This window comes from Giraffa tippelskirchi, chromosome 12, assembly GCF_054371585.1.
Source record: "Giraffa tippelskirchi isolate mGirTip1 chromosome 12, T2T-mGirTip1v1.2.pri, whole genome shotgun sequence".
In the NCBI taxonomy this organism is placed as follows: domain Eukaryota; kingdom Metazoa; phylum Chordata; class Mammalia; order Artiodactyla; family Giraffidae; genus Giraffa; species Giraffa tippelskirchi.
Genome location: NC_137286.1, coordinates 88,340,019 through 88,355,292, shown reverse-complemented (window position 1 = coordinate 88,355,292; position 15,274 = coordinate 88,340,019). Strand labels below are relative to the sequence as shown.

The window sequence follows — 15,274 nt, the reverse complement described above, 5'->3', positions numbered from 1 at the left end:
TTCACTATCTCCTGGGGTTTACTCAGACTCATGTCCATTGAGCCAGCGATGCCATCCAACCATCTCATCCTTTGTGGCCCCCTTCTCCTCTTCCCCTCAATCTTTCCCAGCAACAGGGTCTTTTCCAGTGAGCTGGCTCTTTGCATCAGATGGCCTAAGTATTGGAGCTTTGGCATCAGTCCTTCCAATGAATATTCATAGTTGACTTCCTTTAGGATTGACTGGTTTGATCTCCTTGCTGTCCAAGGGACTCTTAAGAGTCTTCTCCAGCTCAAAGAGACAAGTACCTAGTCTGGGTTTCTAGTCTGGGTTTCATAACTAACAAGGCTGTACTGTGCTGTGCTTAGTCGCTCAGTCATGTCCGACTCTTTGTGACCCCATGGACTATAGCCTGCCAAGCTTCTCTGTCCATGGAATTCTCCAGGCAAGAATACTGGATAGGGTTGCCACGCCCTCCTCACTAACAAGGCAGGACTGGTCAAATGCAGGTCTTCTGATCTGACGTTCATGACTACTCCAGCTGTGCAACACTTTCTTTCCTCAGCCTCACCCTACGCTAAGACCTCTAGGCAGGTCCAGGATAGCTCTAAGAGCTGAGAGACTTCAGAAAAAGGAGGGAGGCAGAGAAGGAGAACTATGAGGCCAGGCTAAGGCTGAAGGACGGGTCAGCTTCACAGGTAAGCAGATCAGGAAGTGGATCACCTGATCCCACTGTATCTACAGGAGCCGGCCTCCTGGGTTAAGAACACAGATGCTGAGCCCTGGAAACGGGAACTGTCAGAAGTCTAATCTCTCCAAGTCAGGACTGCCTGTAGTAATCAACATTTTATAGAGAATTTTAATCTACAAAGCAATTTATAAAACTCTCACAAATGAATCCTCTTAGGAGTTCCAGCATGTGGGGCAAGATAAAGATAGCAGAACTTAATAATTCAGTGTAGACAGCATCAAGGTCTCATGAGATGGCTAGAGGAAGCCTGGGAAAGCTTACCTCCTTCTGAGCATCCACATGTTCCCATTGCTGCTAACATCTTTCAGGTGTGCTTCAACTGGTCTATGCCTCCTCCAGTCAGTGAGAAATGCTAATCAGCCTTCCATATTGCAGATTTACCCCCTCCCCCTCCTGCACCAGTACAGGTACGTGTGTGTGTATATAAATGCATTCTAAGTAAATGACCTCAAAATGCTGGGTTCACCAAAAAGTTCATTCGGGTTTTTCATTACGTTTTACAGTAAAACCTGAACCAACTTTTTAGCCAACTCAATATTTTGCCTGGAATCCAGTAATTCTGAGTTATCTATAAAATAGCCACTAGACTAGTCTATCTCTATTTTAAGGCCCTATGTCCCTTGATGGCATTTCAAAGGGTTGGCTCCCTGGCCCTTAAAGACATTCCTACTTGTAAGATGTGCAAGAGGCTTTGTAAAAGATTTAAAGCTCAGAGCCAGAGAAAGAACTTACAACTGTACAAAAGAAAATCCTTTAAGGGAAGGAAAGGGAATGTCTTTTGCCTTATTTTTAACAAGGAGAATTTATCCTTTTGATTTCAATTTGTATTTGCCCTTAAATTCTATACAAGTAATATACTAATTCAAAGTTGTATAGCCAGTCATAATGTGACCTTACTTGACTGTTGGGAAAATAAGTCATAATTAAAGAACTTAAATGATAAAGGTTTTAAAAGAAATGTTTACTCTCAAGTGCACATGGTAAGACAGAGTTATACCAAAGAGAATCAGTACAGAGGTCCTTAGTATTTTATTTGAGGAATAAATTGAAAAGTTGTATAAATTAGAGATTTAAGTCATTTACACAGAAATGACCAAGTGCTTAGAAGCATTCTAAACATTAATATTTCCACCAGTAACTTGTTTTCTTTGTGGATCAAATGTCATTTTATAAGTAGTATCACTATTTTTCTACATAGTCCAAAATAGGGCTTTCAAATACAGAAAGTAGTATAATGAGCCACGCAAAGAATTTAATTTTCCTTGAATGTGTTACCTTACCATGGTCTTTGCCTCCTTTGTTGTGCTATTAAAGATGTTACATGTAATAATCATATGCTCTCAGCAACTTCCGTTATAACTCAGGAAAACTAACACCCTCTACTGCTTTATTAAAAAGCCGGTTTCAATACTTGGTAAGATTCATCCTCAAGAAAAGGTCACACCATCTTTTACTTGAAGGAAAATTCCAGCTGTTCTTCATGTACTCTGTAGTTCATTCTCATAAAGTGCTTTCATGTTGATCAAGTGGTCAGAAAAGTGTCAAAATTTTTACATACTCATTAATCTGTGCACCTATCAACCCAGTTAATTTGTAGATGAACACTTGAATGCTCAAACCACAGCAAGTTTGATGCCTTATTCAACAAAATTCTGATAGGAGTTATGTAAATAAAGATCTTTAATAACTTTTCAATGGCTTCCCATCACCCTTTGGATGACTCTGAAATATTTTCTTTAGGTTTAAATGCTTACATGTGTCCTTCTGCCCTCGGCACCTGCCCATTTCTCCACCCTCACTGCACCCCACTTGTTTGTGTCTCCCTTAGGACCTGCCTTCTCTTTCCCCAATTAACAGACTCTGACTTCAGGGCTGAAATACCATCCGTCCTTCACTTCACTTCCTCCTCTTTCTGTCAGTCTTGGCTCCAAATTTTGTAGAGTAGTGTACTTTACCACTGAAGTTCTCACCAATTAGAGGAAGCTCTTAGAGTTATCTGACCCAACAGATGTTTTGTTTTAGGAAGGCTTTATTTGCTAGAAGTCACTAACAACAGTGACAGATTTTATTTTGGGGGGAGCTCCAAACACTGCAGATGGTCACTGCAGCCATAAAATTAAAAGACACCTGCTCCTTGGAAGAAAAGTTATGACCAACCTAGACAGCATATTAAAAAGCAGAGATACTACTTTGCCAACAAAGGTCTGTCTAGTCAAAGCTATGGTTTTTCCAGTAGTCATGTATGGATGTGAGAGTTGGACCATAAAGAAAGCTGAGTGCAGAAGAATTGATGCTTTTGAACTGTGGTGTTGGAGAAGACTCTTGAGAATCCCTTGGACTGCAAGGAGATCCAACCAGTCCATCCTAAGGGAAATCAGTACTGAATATTCATTGAAAGGACAGATGCTAAAGCTGAAACTCCAATACTTTGGCCACCTGATGCAAAAAACCGACTCATTGGAAAATACCCTGATGCTGAGAAAGTTTTAAGGCAGAAGGAGAAGGGGACGACAGAGGATGAGATGGTTGGATGGCATTACCGACTCAATGGACATGAGTTTGAGCAAGCTCCGGGAGTTGGTGATGGACAGGGAAGCCTGGCGTGCTGCAGTCCATGGGGTCACAAAGAGTTGGACACGACTGAGCAACTGAACTGAACTCACTGGAAAAGACCCTGATGCAAAGACTGAGGGAAAGATCAGAAGGGGGCGACAGAGGATGAGATGGTTGAATGGCATCACCAACTCAATGGACATGAGCTTGAGCAAACTCCAGGAGATAGTGAACGACAGGGAAGCCTGGTGTGCTGCAGTTCATGGGGTCACAAAGAGTCAGATAAGACTGAGCGACTGAACAACAACTGCAAGACAATCTATTTTTTTCTTCTAAAGGAAGTTGCCCCTACACGTATCCAGTATTCATCATCTTGGGCTCTTTGGCACTATGTAAACGCACAAGACAAACTGACTTCCATTAGGTCATTAGTGATCCAGGAAGTTTTGGCAATACAGATTAAACCAGAGAAGTAGCCTTATATTCAGAATTGTAGGAGGGCACTACAGGCTTTTCCACTGCTGAAAAGTAGCACTTGGAGGAGGAAAAACAGTAATTTCCCCAAAATAATTCATTCCACCTGCTTCAGCATCCATAGGACTTCTATTTGGGATACAGTTTTAGTTTATACAGGAGCTAATAGCTTCTAAGTTATCAGCCCTTTCAGAAATGGGTGCATTTTAAGTAGAGAGTGCCAGAAAGATCAAGATGCTCAACAGATACAAAGAAATGAATCTGTGATGGGAAAATCTAGGGAAAGTATGAGAGAATTTGAGACTTTCCTTCCCAATGTCTCCCAAACTGTATCGCAAGAGCAAGTTTACTCCTTGGCCCAAAGCTGACAGGGGAGCCCCAAGGATTGGTGGAAGGAGCCGTGTGGATATTTGTTTCTGGGTCATGTGTCTGGAGGTAAAGAAAATTTAATAATGGTTCTGGGGACAAGGGAAGGACATTTATCACAGTCTAGAAATGTCAAGTGAGAAGGAAGCTGCTTAGAAGAAAAAAATAAAATCCTATCCTTTGAGAGCCCAAGCTCCAAGTTTCAAAAATGCAAACACTCAATCGGATTTCATCTTATTCTCTTTTTCTTGCTTCTAAGCCTTTCTCCTCCGTTTCAGTCTGAACCTGGTTGCTTTCTTCATTTTGTCATCGCAGTTCAGTTTCCTACCAGCTATTAGGAAATAACTAGGACCTTTCAAAAGGATAAATTCTTTTCTCCTCCTGCTTAGTTTCCCATTTCTGCCTACCACAAAAACATCTGGTGAGTCTAATTTTAAGTAATCAACCTTTTCAACATGGTGATTAAAAGATATATATATCTGAATTTGCATTCATTTGTAGAAATGCTTCCTGGGAGCCATTCATTTTTCATCAAGCTCCCTGTGCTTTTCATTACTTCCTGCCGTCCCCCGGTGGTCAACCTGCCTGAGTAGGCAGCTCTATTTCACTCCCATCTCTTGCTCAGCAAATGTGAAACCATCAGCAAATGTTAATAATAGTAACCCATCAGACTTCATTATTTCAGTAATGGAATCTGTCAAGGTCAGCCACTGATAGCTGTTAATGACCACTTTGTTGACAAACAGGGGGTAACTGCAATAATATTCATTTTAAGCAAATAAAATATGTTCTGATTAAGAATTCATTCTCCCCAGTTGGAAGCCAATTAAGCCAGCTTCTGCTGGAGAAAGGCTCACTCAGATCTCTCCACTTAAGAATATGGTTGCAGAAACAACATAGTTTAAGTGGGACTTCTTTCGATAAGTCTTTTCCTCTTTAGAAGCAAAGAGCTTTCCTTCATCCAAAAGGAAAATAAAAGGCGATTGTCTGGCAATCCTTCTTTGCCCATCTCAGGCCCTAACACACAAACGCACACCCACAGGCCTTCCCGCCACTTTTCCACAACGGACTCCATGTGCTTCTGGGCTAACTCGCTTCAGTCCTGTCCAGCTGCTTGTGACGCTCTGGACCGCAGCCCACCAGGCTCCTCTGTTCCTAGGATTCTCTAGGCGAGGATACTGGAGTGGGTTGCCGTGCCCTCCTCCAGGCGATCCTCCCGGCCCAGGGATCGAACCCCAGTCTCTTATATCTCCTGCATTGGCAGATGGTTTCTTTACCACCTGCGCCACCTGGGAAGCCCAGTTGACACCATGGTTTTGCTTTAATTTGTTCACGTTACCACTGAGGATCTCTTTTTCGTGTGGAAAGGGGCTACATTGTGTAGCACATGGGGTCTTAGTTCACCAGCCAGGGATCAAACCCTCACCCCCTGCATTGGAAGTGCAGAGTGTTAACCACTGGGCCACCAGGCAAGTCTTGGGGATCTCTTCTTAATTAGTATAGAGGTTTCCATGTATTATAGAGCAGAATAAAGTAGACTTAGACCTCCAATTAGAAATCCAGTCAGGGGAACAGTCAAAATCCTTACTATTCTATATGACACAGACACCAACCAAGGACCCTATAGTACAGTGAGAGACAAATATGTAAACAAAATATAATCTGAAGCAGATAAAAGGGCTATGGATGAACGGGACATAGTATCAATATTACAACAGTAATAATGGTAACCATTTAGAGAAGATGTTCAGAAAAGATTTTTCTGAGCATTTTTATTTCAACTGAAACTTGGAAAATAAGTAGCCATATAGTAATATCTTGAGGCTTTGGACAAATTATTGAAAAGCTTTGTTGCAGAGATTTGTGTGTGATTATTTGGGAGAGAAAAATGCCAGCAAATGCTAAGTTATAGTAATATTTTCTTTTTCCCTATATGTTGAGTACTGCTGTCTCCTTGGAGAAAAGTAGTTTTTCAGAGTGAAATAATTCCTGATCCTTAATATTGATAGAAAAGGATAATATGACATCACTGCAAGTTCTTTACTGCAGACAAAAGTTATAACTCTTTCTTGTAGTGAACAAAAATCCCAGTCTTTTAATAATTCATGAGCTCAGTAGAATGAAAACCCATGGGTTAAGGTCCATCTGTCCTGCTTTTCTCAATAGTTACTTTTTCCCGTCACCCATCTTGTCTAGCTTATGAAGTGGCCACGTCCGATTCCTGAACATCATTCTTGCCATTTTCCTTGCCTCCCAGAGTCCATAGCTAGGTCTTTTGTCATTTTGGTATCGCCTGATTTCATTCCTTTTTTCTCCATCCCCTCTGCCTTGGCATTCATTCAGGGCTTTAACTTTGACACGCATAGTGCTCTATTATCTAAAGTGGTCCAACTTATTCCCATTTCCAGTTCATGCTTGTGTTGGTGCCCAATCTAATTTGGAAAGCACAGATATACCCGAGTCTCTCCCCTGCCTGGAATCTGATTGGCTCCTTCCTGGTTCATCGTGCATCAGGTGTGGCATGGAAAGCCCATCAAGAATTATTTCCTGGGACTTGCCCAGTGGTCCAAGAGCTCAGACTTCACCTTCCAATGCAGGGGGTGCGGGTTTAATACCAGATTGGGGAGCTCAGATCCCATGTGTCCCAGGGCCAAGAAAACAGAAGCAGCACCGTAACAAATTCAGTAAAGACTTTAAAAATGGTCCACATCCAAAAAAAATATTTTAAAAAGAAGAATTATTTCCAGACTTTCTACTCCACCTCAACCTCTCTGTGTTACCTGCACCTCCTCATTGTGTTCTGGTCTCTTTTCACTGAGATGCTCCCGGTGTCTGGGGCATCTTCCACCTCTTCATTATGACCACTGCTCTTCATCCTTCAAGGCTCACCCAGTACTCCCGTCCTCCTAAGATCCTCCCTTGACACCTGAGGCACTGGTCCTGGAGGAAGCCTTAGCACCTTCCTTGTCCAGACACCTGCCTCTTTACCAAGCAGTCCTCTTGGTTGTACTCTGTCTCCAAGTCATTGCATCCAAAACTGACTCATTACTTTCTCCCTGAAACTTGTTCTTTTCTAGTTCACATTCCATAAGGGGTAGGTACCACTCCGCAGAGCTAAAAACCTTCAGTCTTCATTTTTCTTTGTCCTCACATCCACACCTAGTCACTATGATCTACCGATTCTTTTAATGTTTTATTACTCCCCCGCTTTCTTTGTCCCCACTGCTGTCAATTCTTACCTTGTTTTCGACACCAGCCTCTTTACTGGACTTCAGTCAGTCGCACAGTTGTGTCCGACTCTTCGCGACCCCATGGACTGCAGCATGCCAGGCCTCCCCGTCCATCACCAACTCCCAAAGCCAACCCAAACTCATGTCCATTGAGTCAGTGATGCCATACTGGGCTAGTTCCCTTCTAATCCCTTTTCCACACTGCCAGACCTTTAATCCCATCATTTCCATTCTCTGCCTTAAGTCATTCAATGGCTGTGTGTCACCCTCAGGATAAAGTTAAAACTTCTCCAAATGGCTCACAAGGCCCTTCAAGATGTGACTCTTGCATACCTCTTCAGGCTCATCTCTCCCTGGAGGAGCCTTACCTCACATTGAATTACTTTCACTTATTACATGCTCTGCTTTCCTGTCTCTAGGAAATGTATACAATCTGTCTGGATAAAGCCTTCTTTGTGAGGTCTCAAGCTTTTGATCAGTTTCTGCAGAAAACTTTCTTGATCTGATCCCCAAATCTAAGTGTCCCTCTGTGCTCCCTGTTGTAACCCAAAACTGCTGCTGTCCTAGAAGTTCTTACCATTGTTAGTCATTCTTCCTACTGAACTGTAAACTCAGCAGAGACTGCTTCGACCAAGGGGGTATCCTTGGTGCTCAGCATCATGCCTGACACTTCGGAGATATTTGAAAAGTATTTTCTGCATAAATGATAAGTCATTAAATAATGATAGCCCTTTTACCTAAGTCACAAGCCTTTTCATAAGAAACCTTGATCCCAGGATGAAAGTATTGAGTTGACCAAAAAGTTCATTTGGGTTTTTCCATGCCGTCTTGTGAAAAACCCAAACAACTTTTTGACCAACCCAGTACTTTGTCAGTGCTTCCATAAGAACCACCATACAAGCCCCATTTGCTCTAATATTTTGTACTAAGAATTGAAGAGGCTCTACTAGAGAAAGCCAAGCTGACCTTACCTTTTACCAATTTTGAGGTATATATAAGACCTGTATTCACCCTAACCCTAACCCTAGCCACAAGGGAAGCCCAAAAATATTGGAGTGGGTAGCCTATCCCTTCTCCAGTGGATCTTCCCAACCAAGGAATCAGATTCTTTACCAACTGCGCTATCAGGGGAGCCCTTGTATTCACATAAAACATCGATATTCCATAAGGTTGAAGGATAGCCAAGCCCCACATCTATTTGGAAGACTCATTGCTATTCAGAACCCTGCAATTACCTTCATTGTCATAAGGCTCATAGTGAATGAAGTAATATTCTTACATCTTTACTTCCTATCTGTCTTTGTTGGGAAAAAGAGAGGTTAAGTAATAAGGTTTATTAAGAGTTCACTGGAAAGATAAATGCAAACACTAGGTAAAACTTTATTTCAAGTCCTTTCTAAATCGCATATTAGGTTGATTAGAAAGCCATGAGGGATTACTGTTTTATTTTAATGAGGGATTTTTATAGAGAAGAACAATTCAAATTGAGTACGTTTACAAGGAGGATAAGAATCATATTGGTAGGACACAAATGCCTGAATCTTGTTCGTAACCCACTATTCAGAACACTGTCAGTTTTCCAAGAGAAATTTATAACCAGAGATGAAGCAGGACAAAAGATTGCTTTGTTCTACCCTCTTTTTGCCCTAAAATCCAGTCTCTTATCTTGAATGTCAAGAAATATACCAGCAAGGAACAAGTTGTAAGTATAAGACGATGGTGACTAGAGGAAAGACCATTTTTCCCAGAGTCCAGGGTTGTTTAAGACTTTTGGTGACTTATTTTCAGAGACTCCATCCACATAATCTTAAATATGTAAGTTTTGTTCAATGTGGTATATTAATGTAGCTAGGTAGCCAGCTCAGCACTGATAGAGGTTACATTGTATAGACACTAGATGTTCTTTTTGAAAAGGTTACATATTTGTATTTTGGATCATTTTTTCCAAGTGTTATAATTTTCATAGGCCCTTCAGAACGCTAAAATGTCCCCATCTTCTACCCAACTTCAGACCTTTTTAGGGAAAGCAAGCTTTGCGGTTCTGTCTCCAGTTATAGTTTGTCTGTCTATATGGAATAGAGAGCAACCATCATAAGGAAAAGGTCAAAGAAAAAGGTGGCCAGGATACCCCCCAGTAGGGAGCCCCTTCCCATTCCAGACAAGGGAGAGATAACCCTCCATACCACCCTAATGAGGTTTATTTAGGGGTCTCACACACACACACAAAAAGAATGTTCTATGTTGGATCATGTGACACTGACCTTTCCAAAGACGGCTAAATAGCAACATTATCAGGTTTCAATGGAATAATTCAGTGAGTGTCCTTGAACCTAACCAATCCATAGCATCACTTCTCCCAGGAGGCAGAGTGAGGGTAAAGGGGTGTATTACTTTTCTAGGCCATACCAAAGTGCCACAAACTGGTGATGTAAATAAATTTGTTTCACAGTTCTGGAGGCTAGCAGTCCAAAATAAAGGCCTGGGCAGGACTGGTTCCTTTTGAAGGCCGTGGGGGAGAGTCTGCTCCATGCCTCTCTCCCAGCTTCTGGCGGTTTGCTGATAATCCCGTTTATTCTTTGTTTTGGTAGAGGCACCACCCAATCTTTACCTTAATCTTCATGTAGTGTCATCCCTGTGTCTGGCTGTCTCTGCATCCTAACTTCCCTTTTCCATAAAGTCAGACATACTGGATTAGGGCTTATTCTAATGACCTTCTTTGAACTTGATCATCAAGAAAGTCTATTTTCAACTAAGGTCACATTCACAAATACTGGGAATAGGACTTCAACTTATTTCCCAGGAACACTCTTAAACTCATAACCTCATAACAGGGGCACGTGGCAGCAGGGGGAAGGGGGGGCAGCAGAAGGTAATCTATGATCACTTGACCAGAGGCTCTGATCTGTTTTTCCCGAGAGTGTTATCTAATGTTAATTTTATGATCACATACCTGAACCTAGAAGGCTCTGCTGACTTGTTATTAGTGACGTATACCATAAAATCCCTGGACAAAGCCTAGAAAGAGCTAGAGTAGGGCCAGACCTGGAATAGTGATATTTTATTCTAATAGAGTTCAAAAGAAAAAAAAAAACACCACCACTATTGGAAGTGCTGACAATAAAAGTCAATTCTAGCAGCATCTGCCTTGAGCCAGTACAAGACTGAAATAAGCTACATAGCTTATTTCTATTTTGCTTCTAAATAGTTCTGCAAGTTCTATTATGTGCCTTCTTGTAAGCTAACAAAAAAGTCTAATTAACTAAATTCTAACGAAATCTAATAAGCAATCCTAACAAAAGGGAACACTAAAGGTATGACTCACAGCCACCAAGAAACACCTAAGCCATTTGTAACACCACCTACTCAAGGATTCTCTTATTCTCAGAGCACTGATCCTCCTGTAACACATTCATGTTTCTGTCCTCGTCACACCACAAGAGTTCAAGTTCAGCTAACATCTGTGGGCACCTCCTGAAAGATGACGCTGCGGGTGGGGGGAGGGGGGGAGGGTCTTTCCACTTTATCTCATTAAATCCTCATAACAACTCTGAGGGACAAACTTGTTAGGTAAGAATCAAATCCCAGGGCTTCCCTGGGGGCTCAGTGGTAAAGAATCCACCTGCCAATGCAGGATCTCTGGCCAGGAAGATCCCACATACTGTAGGGCAACTAAGCCCCTGCACCCCAACTACTGAAGCCCATGTGCCCTAGAGCCCGAGCTCCGCAACAAGAGAAGCCACTGCAATGACAAGTCCACACACTGCAACTAGCGAGCAGCCCCCTCTCACTTTTGCTGCAACTAGAGGAATGCCCAAGCAGCAATGAAGACTCAGCACAGCCAAAATAAATTTTTTTTTTTTTTTTTAAAAGAATCACATCCCAGACTTGGCACTGTGTCCAGAGTCCTGAGATACCACTCCGCCCCCCAATCTGATAGGAAAATATATGTGGTGTTGATGACCACAACCCATCTGCTTAGTCTCTCAGGCTGGTTCCCCTTTATTCTTCCAGGTGTAAAAGTAAAGAAGAGCCTCAAGGTGCTGTCACAAAGGCAGACCCTTTGGAACTGGAGACTCTCTTCCCAGCCTAACAGAAGAAGGTTATTAACGACTCTGAGGACTAGAATAAAAGCTATGGCAAACCTCTAGGAAAACAAGTTATCAGGCCCACACATGGGAGACACGTGATCTAGAGAGGAAAGCAGCGAGAACCACAGACGAGGTAGAGGGCCCATCTTAAGGTCTCCACTTTAGGGTCTCCCCCCTTAGGGTCTCCACACCACCCTTGGCAGGGGCTGCTTCCCTGGTGACCAGGCAAAGCAAAGAAACTGCAAATTCTGCTGGCACCTTCTCCAGCCAGTGGGCTTGTTCAGGCCAACCAGGGCTGGGGCTGCAGAGCTTGGCCTTCACAGCACATGAGAATCACCTGTAAGGTTTTAAAGTCTTCTGTCCCGGGCCTCACCTGGGGCTCGAAGTCAGACTATAGGCTCAGCCCAGGTGTCAGTATTTTAAAGCTCTGGGATGTTTTTAACGTGCCCCAAGGTCGAGAACACTGAACGAGAGCACGGGGGAAGCGGGGGAGAGGACAGCTGGTCCCTGAGCTTTCTCTCCTCCTGCTCCTCCCAGCCCAAGGGCCAGGGGAGGGTGAGCTAGATCAGCAGCCCACGCAGGTGCTCACAGAGGCATCCAGGCAGGATACGGACAAACGGGAACTTTGGGTGCATATTTTAATGCTAGAGATTCTCTGCACTAAAGTCCTTCTTCCTCCCCAACCGAAGTCACCAGGAGGCATATGGGCTAGGGCGTGAGCTATGTAACCCCTTCTCCTGGTGTCTCCATCAGCTGCGGTACAAACTCAAACAAAAGATACTTCAGTCTATGAGAAGCAATTCTATAAAGGGAATGTGTCCCCCAACCTTTACTCAATAATTTGGAGGTCACACAGCATACAAAGGAACAACAACAACCACGCAGATGGATATGGGCAAAAAAAATAAATAAAGCGGTAACAAAAGAATCCTCAAGAACTTCATGAAAAAAAAATTTAAAAAGCCTTACACTATTATGACAAAATAATAAGACTTAACTAGTTAAAAAAATACGTGTTCATATTGGGATAATTTGACATTGTTAATTGCACAACTTAAACCCACAGTTTCAATTCAAAGATCAAAAGGATTTGAGGAACTTGACCAAATTGTTGTCACTGGTTATGGGAAAACAAAATCCATCACACCCATGGCTTGTATGAGGAAGAGGAAGGACCAAGGACAGAAGGCACTGCTTCCCAACCCCAGCCTCCTGCCTGTTTATTTCACCCCGTAAGACCACAACTGTGAATAGGCACTTTAATAGCATAGATAAAGGTGAAAAGCAAGGCTGCTTTTCATATTCTGGAACAGTTTTCTTCCTCACAGGAGAGTTTAAAAATTAACACAGGAGCCTGGATGAGCATCAAAACTCATGAAGTTTTGAAGGATTCATCAGGTGAATCCCACTCCAAACGCACAAAAGCAATGCCATTAAAACAGTGAGGGCAGGGAGGGCTGTGCATAAGCAAAGGCTGTGTTCATAACGTGGAGAGCTCCCCCCACCCACTGACCATCTCCCCAAATGTGCCAACCTACAGCAATACCCAAGTATCTGAGCAGGAACCGCTCCAAGCAATGTGTATCCCTTTTATGGGGCTGCAGTAACAATTATCACAAACTGAGCAACACTTTGGTCAGATTTTTTAAAAAACATATGAATGTATTACTTCCAGTTTCAGGTAGAAGTCTAAAATAGGTCTTACCGGACCGAGTCAAGGCAGCAGCAGGGCCACATTCCTTCAGGGAGCTCAGGGACAAAGTATCACGTCTCCCCTTCCAGCTTCCAGAGGCCAACGTCTGACTTCTTCAAAGACCTGATGGCTCTGATCTGACCTTCCCCCTCCCTCTTCCAATTTAAAAGCTCCTGTGATTACAGTGAACCCACCTGAATGAACCGGGATTCTCGCCCTGGCTGAAGATCAGCTGACTGGCATCCTTAATGCTCAGCTGCAAACTTAACTCCCTTTCGCTGTGAAACAATGTATTCAGGTGCCAGGAGTTAGATGTGAGCATTTCAGGGCATCATTATTCTGTCCCCCACAAAATGTTTCAGTGAAAATCTTTAATGGGCTGGCATTAGTTAAACCATGTCTTTGCTACTGTCACAAAGTTTAGAAAAGCAGTGAACATATAATCAAGAAGTTCACAGTTTACTTGGCCGGATCCGCTGCTACTCCACATGTCCAAAAGGTTGTTAAAAGGAGGGTCACCCTCCCACTTAGTCTAAAATCATCCTACCCTTATAAACTAAGTGGAAAAGTGAAAATGAAAGTTGCTCAGTCTTGTCCGACTCTTTGTGACCCCATGGACTATACAGTCCATGGAATTCTCCAGGCCAGAATACTGGAGTGGGTAGCCTTTCCCTTCTCCAGGGGATCTCCCCAACCCAGGGTTTGAATCCTGGTCTCTTGCATTGCAGGCAGATTCTTTACCAGCTGAGCCACAAAGGAAGCCCAGGAATACTGGAGTGGGTAGCCTATCCCTTCTCCAGCAGATCTTCCTGACCCAGGAATTGAACTGGGGTCTCCTGCATCGTAGGCGGATTCTTTACCAACTGAGCTATCAGGGAAGCCCGAAACTAAGAGGACAACTGGGCAGTTTTTCAGAAGTCCCTGTTTCCATGGTATGGAAGTCATCATATGAGAGTATTCTTCTGGTCTGACTTATTCTAAGAAGAGTTTCAATTTTAACATGTAACTGGCAAATTAACTTCTTAGACCATAAAGACAGCTTAGTGCCAAAGAATTAATGCTTTCAAATTGTGGTGTGGACTCTTGAGAACCCCTTGGACAGCAAGGAGATCAAACCAGTCAATCCTAAAGGAAATCAACCCAAATATTCACTGGAAGGACTGATGCTGAAGCTGAAGCTCCAATACTTCGGCTACCTGATGCAAAGAGCCAATTCATTGGAAAAGACCCTGATGCTGGGAACAATTGCAGGAGGAGAAGGGGGCAACAGAGGATGAGATGGTTGGATGGCATCTTCGACACAATGGACATGAGATTGAACAAACTTTGGGAGATAGTGAAGGACAGGGAAGCCTGGTGTGCTGCAGTCCATGGGGTTGCAAAATGTTGGACATGACTTAGCAATTGAACAACAACATAACTTTGTAGAAGTTAGAATAAATGAAATCTTACTGAGTAGCAATTTTATTATCACTCACTGAAAATAGGGTCTGGGAGAAATCAAAACCCGAAGTTCTTCATCTCAGGCTTCCTTAAACCAGATGGGAAGTTCAGAGGTCTTGGCCAACCAGTGCGTGCATGCGTGCTCAGTCACTTGAGTCGTGTCTGACTCTTTCTGACGCTGTGGACCATAGCCCATCAGGTTACTCTGTCCTTGGGATTTCACAGGTAAGAATACTGAAGGGGGTTGTCATTTCCTCCTCCAGGGGATCTTCCCTGATGAGTTTTTGATAAAAGAGTGGGAAGCTACAAACCTAGCAGTTCAAGGAGAGAGTGGCTAAGACAGGAGGAAGATACCCTTAAGGAAGGGTAGCTTAAGTTAGAAAAGGGGGTCACTGGTTGGTGACTTTCTGTGTCCCCCTCCCCCAGGGACACTGTAGAACAAGAGTTTACCTATCTGTGTGGCTATGGCATTGATCTGTGTCCAAGGGGAGTGTGTCTGCCACCCATGCTGAGGAAGACCCTGCTTGATCACAGGACTTAAGAACAAATTAAAATGTGTTTGAGCCTTCTGGTAGAAACAATGTCAGTTTATCAGTAAAGGGACAGTGACCCCAAGAACATGGCAAGATGAGAAACCTATAAGAGATGTGAGTAAAGAAGAATCCGCTTAAAAACACTTTAATTTTTTTTTCCCTCA

General features: G+C 43.0%; 1 protein-coding gene across 3 annotated transcripts in view; it reads left to right on the top strand.

The window, feature by feature from the left end:
* The window catches only part of HTR2A (5-hydroxytryptamine receptor 2A), a 64,412-nt gene that overhangs the window by 31,516 nt on the left and 17,622 nt on the right, over window positions 1–15,274 (top strand). The window lies entirely within an intron of this gene.